Genomic DNA, 9,581 nt, shown 5'->3' on the forward strand with positions numbered 1-9,581 from the left:
AGCCCTCCTCCTCTCTATCATGTGGCCACCCTCCTCTCCTCTCTTTTCAGCCACCAACAACAAAGGAAAGAAAAGGATCTTGGTGGCCTCCTTCTTCCTCCACCGTTTGGTTCCAACGCAAGGAAGAAAAAGAAGGCTGCAGGGCTTCGTTCCTCTTCTTCTCTTCATCCTTCTTCTTCCTCCTCCCAAGCACAATCAAGGATTGATTGAAAGGGAGGATATCAGCCATCAAAATTATCTCTGCAAGTGAGCTAGCACCCCGGGGAGATAGAAAGCTTGGATCGGTTTTCTGCTTCGTGTGGATACCCGTAGAGGCCGAGCACTTGAACGGCTTCAAGCGAACCTTCATCCTAAACCACGATCATCAGTTTGCGGTGATCATCTACCCGCACAAAGGTGAAGATCTGATCTTCTAATGCTATTTAAAAGTTTTTAATCCTTATCTATCTACGAACGGTTTTTAAACAACGTAAATGCGATGAACGGTTGATCCCGCACATGCCTCTTTCGCTGCATCTGAATTTTTTGAATTTTCTGCGGCATGGGCGGGTTCCCAACAGTGGTATCAGAGCTTAGGCTTCGTAGATTAAGGTAAGGATTAATTATTAATAGGCTTATTAGAACTGAAAATTGAAAGATTATGCATGCTGAAAATTTTCTGCATGCAGATTTTTTTCTAGGATGCTGATTTTTGCATGCTGATTTTTATATGATAAGATGATGATTCTAATTGCATTGTTAATGAGATTACAAAGTTTAGAATCATGATTAGCATGATCAGCAACCTATGTCATGAGATAATCAGTTAGTTTTCAGATCTGAAAATTATAATTGCTGCATGTGGTGATGATCATAGGATTCAAACCCTTTTGGTATTAAATGTAAAGACCTGCGATGTGATCTGCAATGTCATGTAATTTTTCAGATGCTTGCATGCATCTTATTTGATGTTTTGAGAGGCCTGCGTGCCTCCTAAAAGAAGATGTAATTTATTATTATTTTTATTTTACATCTGGTTGTATTTCTGTGATGTAATGTACGTCAACGGTCAAGTTGAAGACAAGGCATGAGATGAACAGGGGTCTAAGCGGTTGATGGCGATTGGATCAAGAGTTGGTCAAGGATCGAATCAAGGAGGCTTGGAACCAATTCAAGAGTTGAAGACCAATTGATCGATTGACGTGCATGTGCTTGTAATACGACCTAATTAGAATCCATGATCATCACCTATTTAATGTTTAGCTTTATTTTGATGCTGCGATTATAACTGCCTGTGATGTGCCGTTTGCATGTGATGTGAATGAGAACGGGGTAGATAGGTTTACATGTGATGTAGCAAACCCAATTGAGACCTAAATTAAAATCTCCTCAATCAAGTCGAGAGTGAACCGACATGAGCGAGTCATATTAGATTAATTGATCTAATTGGTGTCTAGAAAAGCATGAAAGGTGGTTACTTAATTAGGACCTGACTCTCTAAGTAAGGGGAGCCTCCCACCTGCTTACCTGGCCAATTGTTCGATTACCTCTTATGAAGAGCTCAAGTTGCAAACACTAAGACCTGATTAACCAATATTAAGTCAATAGGTCTTCCACTGTAGTAGAGCTGCTAAGGCCTTTCTGATGTTGATTTGTCTCGGCTGGATACAGTGGTCAAGTTGCATCGGGGGGCTGGACCTCTCTATAGACATGAGATGTTGTAGGGTAAAGGTGGGGTTGGGCACCAATAACTGTTAGGTGAGGACCCAATGACGACTTTATTCCTATGGTTATACGGTGGGTCTGACTTAACTAAGAAATGAGACCAATAACTATTAGGTGAGGTTTTCATGGCTTAGAGACCAAGTTACACTGCAACATGCTTGAGAAGCATTGTACAAGAGTTGTACATTCATCAATCTATGTGTCACCAATAACTGTTAGGTGAGGTGGCATGTAAATCGGTGGGACCGCAGTACCCACTAGAAACCCTAGTCGTGTGAGATTTCCGTTTTCCTACCAGGGGAGTGTGAGGAATTCGAGAAAATAGTGGGAGTTAAATTTGTTCTAAAAGACCTTAGAACAGATTAGGATCAAGTACAAAAGTCTAACTAGAATCTTTACTCTTTGAGGATTATAAAGTCAGCTTCTAGACTCTTAACTCATATCCTATAGAACAACCGTTTGACCAAACTCAATTATAAAGATTGGCTCAGCAAATTTCAAAAAAAAAAAATCATTTTGAATTATGAGAAATTCGGGTACATGCTAGACCATGGAATCCCCGTGTTACCAATCCGTCCGATCACTGATCAGCGTAAGACGCTTGTTAAGTGGACGAACAATGACAATAAAGTTAGGTGCTGCACAATGGCATCCATGTCCAATGCATTACAATGCCAGCATGAGAACATGAAGACTGCTAGGGACATATTAAATCACCTGCAAGAGTTGTATGGTGATCAGAGTCACGCAGCTCGGTTTGAAGTGTCCAAGAGGCTCTTCAAAGCTAAGATGCACGATGGGCAGTATGTCCATGATCATGGTTTGACCATGATAAAGGACTTAAAGAAGCTTGAGAAGCCCGGCATGACCATGCACAAAGAACTGCAAATGGATTTGATCCCGTAATCCCTTCTAGCTTCATATGAACAATTTATAGTAAATTACCATATGAACAAGATTGTATGCACCAAAACAGAATTGTTAAAAAAATTGGTAACTACCTTAGGGACGCTGAAGAGTTCAAGGGGCATCGTTCTCACTGTTGAGTTGATTTCTACTTCCAAGAAAGAGTCTATTTGGAAGAAGAAAAAGCCTGCGAAGAAACAGAAGACCGAGAAAATGCCAAATGAGGAAGTTCCAAGAAAAGGCCAATTGCAAGGAAAAATGTTTCCATTGCATCATGGACGGCCATTGGAAGAGGAACTGTCCTACATACATGGGAAAGCATAAAGAACATAAAGGGTGACAGACCTTCAGAAGGTATGTCAGAAATGCTCAGGATACTTAGGGACTGTTACCTATTGCTAGCAGAAATTTGATTTCTGTATTTTATTTAGCACAGAAAGATTTTTATTTGAAAAATAAATTGATTCAACATGGTTTTATGATTGACAATCTCTATCACATACATATGGATGTATCTGTGAATATATCTGAGCAAACAGTGAATACCATAGGATCTAATAGATCCAAAAATGAGATAAATCTAAAGTATTTGTGGCACCTCAGGCTTGGCCATATAGGAGAAGACAGAATAAACAAATTGGAGAAACATGAGCTTTTGGGCTCATTGACTTTCGAGTCATATTTGATTTGTGAATTCTGCCTTCAAAGAAAGATGGCCAAATTATCTTTTGTAGGACACAGGGAGGTCTACTAAAATACTTACCCTAGTACACACTGATGTGTGTGGCCCATTCGATGTGCAGGCTAGGGGTTGTAATTTTTTACTTCATTTTACCGATGATTACTCACGGTATGGATATGTGTATGAGACACAAATATGAAACTTTTGAAAGGTTCAAAAAGCTTAGATATGAAGTAGAAAAATAAGCACAAAAACTCATTAAGGTTCTTCGATCAGATCGAGGAAGTAAATACCTTAATGGAGAGTTCCGTGATTATCTCAAGGAGAATGGTATAGTTTCATAATGGACTCCTCCTGGTACACCTCAAGCTCAATGGAGTGTCAGAGAGGAGGAATCAGACTCTATTGATATGGTCCAGTCCATGATGAGCTTCACTGATTTACCCTTGTTTCTTTAGATAGATGCCCTATTTTCAGCTATTTACTTGTTGAATAGAGTTCCCTCTAAATCCGTTCCTACCACACCGTATGAGATATAGCATGGTAAGAAACCAAGTCTTGGTTATCTCAAGATTTGGGGATGTCCGGCCCACGTCAAAAGACTACAGGCGGACAAACTAGAGGCTAGGACCATAAGTGCTCGTCTTATAGGATATCCTAAAGAGTCATTAGGATACAATTTTTACGTCTCAGAGGATCAAAATGTGTTTGTGAGCCGTCATGCCATCTTCTTGGAAAACCAGTTTATCCTTGATAGAGGCAGTGGGAGAAAAATTGAGCTTGAAGAGAAAGTCTCTGAAAAGCAACGAGTCATGGATCCTATCGAACCCATTAATACAGAGCCAGTACACGATGTCCCTCAACCACCTCGCAGATTAAGTAGGGTCTTCCATCCTCCCGATAGATACTTAGGTATACTAGAAGAGGATACCGAGGAAATGTTCCTAGTGGGAGATAGGGATCACATGCAGGATCCCAAAACCTACGACGAGGCGATATCTGATATCGATTCCGAGAAATAATTAGAGTTAGACTCCATGCATTCCAACCAAGTTTGGACCTTAGTAGATCCACTAGAAGGTATTGTACCTATTGGATGCAAATGGATCTACAAAAGGAAGATAGGTTCGGATGGAGAGGTAGAGACCTATAAGGCAAAGCTTGTGGCGAAAGGGTATAGTCAGCGCGAGGGCATTGACTATCAGGAGACCTTTTCACGTGTAGCCATGCTGAAATCCATCCGAATATTGCTTGCCATTGCAGCATTTCATGATTATGAAATCTGGCAGATGGATGTGAAAATAGCTTTCCTGAATGGATATCTTGATGAAGACATCTATATGGAACAACCTTTGGGTTTCACTTCCAGTGATGGAGATCACAAGGTCTGCAAGCTGCAAAAGTCCATCTATGGACTAAAGCAAGCATCTTGGAGTTAGAACACTTGTTTCGATGACGCAATCAAAACGTTTGATTTCATCAAAAACAAAGAGGAACCATGTGTTTACAAAAGGGTTAGTGGGAGTGCTGTTGTATTTCTCGTACTGTACGTGGACGACATCCTCCTGATAGGGAATAATATTCCCATGCTAACCTCGGTCAAGGTCAGGTTGTCAAAAAGGTTCTCCATGAAAGACCTTGGGGAAGCATCCTATATTTTGGGAATAAAGGTCTATAGAGATAGATCTAAAAGGATGCTTGGCCTATCACAGAAGATGTACATAGAGGAAGTGCTGAAAAGGTTCAGCATGGAAAACTCTAAAAGGGGTCTCTTACCCCTAAGGCATGGAATTAATCTCTCCAAGAAGATGTGCCCCAACACATCTGAAGAGATTCAACGCATGAGCAAGATCCCCTATGCATCAGCAATAGGGAGCCTCATGTATGCCATGCTATGTTCATGACTTGATATAGTACATGCTGTGAGTGTCACGAGCATATGTCAATCAGATCCAGGCAAAAAGCACTGGATAGCTGTGAAGAACAGTCCTAAGTACTTGAGAAGAACTAAGGACATGTTCTTGGTCTTTGGAAGAAGATCAGAGTTGAAGGTAGAAGGATGCACACATATTGATGATAGAAAGTCTACATCAAGATATGTGCAATGGTGGTTCAGTAAGTTGGAAGAGTTCCAAACAACCAATCATTATAGATTCTACCTTAGAAGCTGAATGTTAAGCCGTATCTAAGGGTGCAGTGGAAACCTTCTAGTTAAAAGTTCATTGCAGAGTTAGGTGTAATGTCATTAGATGTCATAACACTTTACTGCGATAACATTGGCACCATAGCACTAGCTATGGAGCCAAGGTCTCATCAGAAGTCTAAGCACATAGAGCGGCGCTTCCACCTCATACGCGACTATATTGAGAAGAAATATGTAGAGGTGCAGAGAGTAGACTCTGCGGATAACATGGCAGACCCGTTCACTAAGCAGCTAAGTCAGCAAAAGACTGAAGCCCACCTTGAGAAGATGGGGCTTAGATATATGACTGATTGGCTTTAGTGCAAGTGGGAGATTGTTAGATGTATGCCCTAGAAGCCAATCTAGCTGACACATTGTTAATTCTAGGAACATAATTTTGTACTTGACTATTTATTATTGAATAAATAAAAGGCATCTTTTCATTCATATTAGTTATGTGTCTATGAATCGTCCAAGAAATTAATAAGATGATGATGCATATTCTCAAGAGTTGAGAATTTGAGCCATGTATCATTGGTGATTAATTTCTAAATGCTCCTGATCAATGGATCATCACGAGGACGGTGATCGATCCGATCAGTGCACAGATCACTTTCCTTCTGGATGAACGAGACTTGAGTCCACAGTGTTGGACACTGAAGTGATAGTGCAGGTGCTTGTTAGAGAACAAGGGTACTGAGCGTAACCAAGACAAGAAGTTACTTGGACGTCTATCCACTCGTCAGTGACTTGCTTGATGTTGCAGTAGTATCACTGGTCCTTTGACCTGCGGTGCTTCGGCTACTCATAGTGAGGTTATTGTAGTTTGACTATACGTATACATGGTCTCTAGTCATATGGGTCCTTGTAGTGTAGATTGGCTGCAGTAAGTTCACTGTAGGAGTAGGGTATGCACTTATATGGAATCTATCGACCTTGATAGAAGAGGAGTGATCCTATGTGATTTGTTAGACTGAGTTCTAAGACCTTGGCCAGGGCAGTAATATAAAGTGGAGAAAGAGTTTTCCACTATCGAACTCGAGTCAAATAAATCTTGACATATGACAGACGAAGGGGTTTGACGAGTTATCCATGACCTCCGTCCTGTAGGGATCCACGATAGAAGGACTGTATCACATGATAACTGCACCTAGAGGTTCATCATTCTATTCTGCTGGGTAGCCACTACATGCTGCTAGGTGTCACTGGTGGATGGTGGGACTCATAGGGATTATCTCGATGATCGATAAGCCCTAATGAGTAGAGTTGGAATCGTTCCGACCCATTGAAAGGAGTTTTCAATGATATTGTGATAGAGATCACAATATATCTCACTACCAGTCAGAGTAGAACCTATGGGGTCACACACACTAGAGGCATTGACCGATCCGATAGTTGAATCGTGATTAGGAATCACAAGTAATCAATTCGATTGATAATAAGCTGAAGAAGGAACAAAGAGAATTAATTAATTGGACTTAAAACAAGAGTCCTACTTGGAGTAGGATTCCTAGAGTCCTAATTGGATTAGGACTAGGAATCCCACTTGGACTGAGATTCCTACTTGGACTGGGATTCCTACTTGGACTGGGAATTCTATTTGGAGTAGGACTGGGATTCCTACTTGGAGTAGGATTCCTACAATCCTAATTAGATTAGGAGTTTTGAATTAAATTTGGATTCCTACTTGGAGTAGGATTCCTAGAGTCCTAATCGGATTAGGACTTCGAATTCAAATTAGAGTCCTAATTGGATTAGGACTAGAATTAAACAAGTCCTAATTGGATTAGAATTTCTTAAGTCCTAATTAATTATTAATCTAATGAATCAACATGACTCCTAATTGGATTAGGATTGAAGAGTTCAATTGAGTCATGGTTCATTCAAGTTCTAATTGGATTAGGACTAGCATAGATTGAACCCAATTGATTCATGATTTGGACTAAACCAAATAGAAGCCCTAGATGCCTTTATAAGGCTTTGAAAGGAGGTGCCCTAATGATAAGTGAAGCCCTCCTCCTCTCCATCACGTGGCCACCCTCCTCTCCTCTCTTTTCAGCCACCAACAACAAAGGGAAGAAAAGGATCTTGGTGGCCTCCTTCTTCCTCCACCGTTTGGTTCCAACGCAAGGAAGAAAAAGAAGGCTGCAGGGCTTCGTTCCTCTTCTTCTCTTCATCCTTCTTCTTCCTTCTCCCAAGCACAATCAAGGATTGATTGAAAGGGAGGATATCAGCCATCAAAGTTATCTCTGCAAGTGAGCTAGCACCTCGGGAGATAGAAAGCTTGGATCGGTTTTCTGCTTCGTGTGGATACCCGTAGAGGCCGGGCACTTGAATGGCTTCAAGCGAACCTTCATCCTAAACCACGATCATCAGTTTGCGGTGATCATCTACCCGCACAAAGGTGAAGATCTGATCTTCTAATGCTATTTAAAAGTTTTTAATCCTTATCTATCTACGAACGGTTTTTAAACAACATTCATGCGATGAACGGTTGATCCCGCACATGCCTCTTTCGCTGCATCTGAATTTTTTGAATTTTCTGCGGCATGGGTGGGTTCCCAACAGAATGTTTAGAAATTGAGTTTGTGTGTTCAAATAATATATTCCATGATTAGATCTATCCTACATTTGAACTTTTAAATCAGAAACCGTAGAGTTTATATCTTGAATGTACTATTGTCAAGAGGGATTCCAGATTCCTAACCATGTTTATTTCATTGAACTTTGTTTATTTACATAATATACCTTATTTTTTAATTTTGAAAACCATATGAAATTACATCTGAAATTACGCTAATAATACATATACCATTCCCTGAGGATTCGACCTCGAACTCCCGAGTTTTACTACTTGTGCGATCTCCTGTACTTGGGAGAGCAGTTTTATAAACACATCAAGTTTTTGGCGCCGTTGCTGGCGAATGGCTGAATTATTAGTATATTTTCAGATTTAATTAGAGATTTAGTTTAGGTAAAAAATTATTCCATCTGACGTACTCTCCCCTAGATCCAGGAATAGCGATATGAACTAAATGTCCTGCCCAAGCCAAGGAACTTATTCCGAAAAGTCTTGACAAATGATGATTGAGACGAAATTCGGCATTTTTGAAGCATGAAATACTTGGTTTCCATTTGGGTTGTAGATGTATCCAACCCGCTATTAAGGATATAGCAGAAAGTTTCAGTTTTTTTAAAATAATAATAATAATAATAAAATAATAAAATAATAAATATTTTTTAAAAAAAAATTTGCATGCTAAAGTGGAATAGGGACGACACCGGTCGATTGAGTCATTCATTTTGTGACAATTCCTTGGGACACAATCTTGAAATTTCTTCACAGTATTTCACACCCTGTGAGATGGCTGATTTAAATGAAGATGCGGGGAGTCACCACGATCGGGAACGTGAACCCCCTGTTATGACTTTGAGACAATATCTACAACCCACTAGAACTAGTCAGCCTTCATGCATGATTTTTCCTGATAATGTAGGACATTTTGATATCAAACTAGGGGTAATTCAATTACTACCAAAATTTCATGATTTAGAGTCTGAGAGTCCTTATCTTCATCTAAAAGACTTTGAAGAATTGAGCATTACATTTAGAGTGCCGAACGTCACCGAGGATGTCCTCAAGCTGACGTTGTTCCCTTTCTCTCTAAAGGATAAAGCCAAAATATGGCTAAACTTCTTGCGACCTAGATCAATAAGAACTTGGCAAGATATGCAGAGAGAATTTTTGAAAAAGTTCTTTCCCGCACAAAGGACCAACTTTCTAAAAAGGCATATCAGCAATTTCCAACAAAAAGATAATAAAACTTTTTATGAATGTTGGGAGAGATTTAAAGACCTTCTCTCATGCCCTCATCACGGGTTCGAAACTTAGAGAACTATTAGCTTCTTCTATGAAGGTTTGTCTCCACAGTTAAAACAGTTTGTAGAGACCATGTACAATGGTAGATTTTTGGAAAAATAACCTGATGAGGCATGGGAGTATTTGGATTTCCTTGCTGAGACTGCCCAACTTTGGGATAACGGGGATAGAAACAATAAGTCTTTGCCCAAGCCTTCCAGCTCTGGACAGGGAGGCCTTTACAACCT

The 9,581-nt window shown here is 40.1% G+C and overlaps 1 long non-coding RNA gene and 1 other non-coding gene across 2 annotated transcripts; one reads left to right on the forward strand and one right to left on the reverse strand.

Annotated features, from left to right (window-relative positions):
• On the forward strand, nt 1-1,247 carry LOC148702908 (uncharacterized). The gene is made up of 2 exons (XR_015967304.2): nt 1-396; nt 1,080-1,247. It is a non-coding gene; the product is annotated as an uncharacterized LOC148702908 (long non-coding RNA).
• An 8,003-nt stretch (nt 1,248-9,250) lies between these two features.
• Nucleotides 9,251-9,356, reverse strand: LOC120111240 (small nucleolar RNA R71). The gene has a single exon (XR_005512318.2). It is a non-coding gene; the product is annotated as a small nucleolar RNA R71 (small nucleolar RNA).
• Between the last annotated feature and the right edge of the window lie 225 nt (nt 9,357-9,581).

The sequence above is a fragment of the Phoenix dactylifera genome, chromosome 7, assembly GCF_051530095.1.
Source record: "Phoenix dactylifera cultivar Ajwa chromosome 7, Ajwa_hap1_PhDact_Kaust_v1.1, whole genome shotgun sequence".
Taxonomy (NCBI): Eukaryota; Viridiplantae; Streptophyta; class Magnoliopsida; order Arecales; family Arecaceae; genus Phoenix; species Phoenix dactylifera.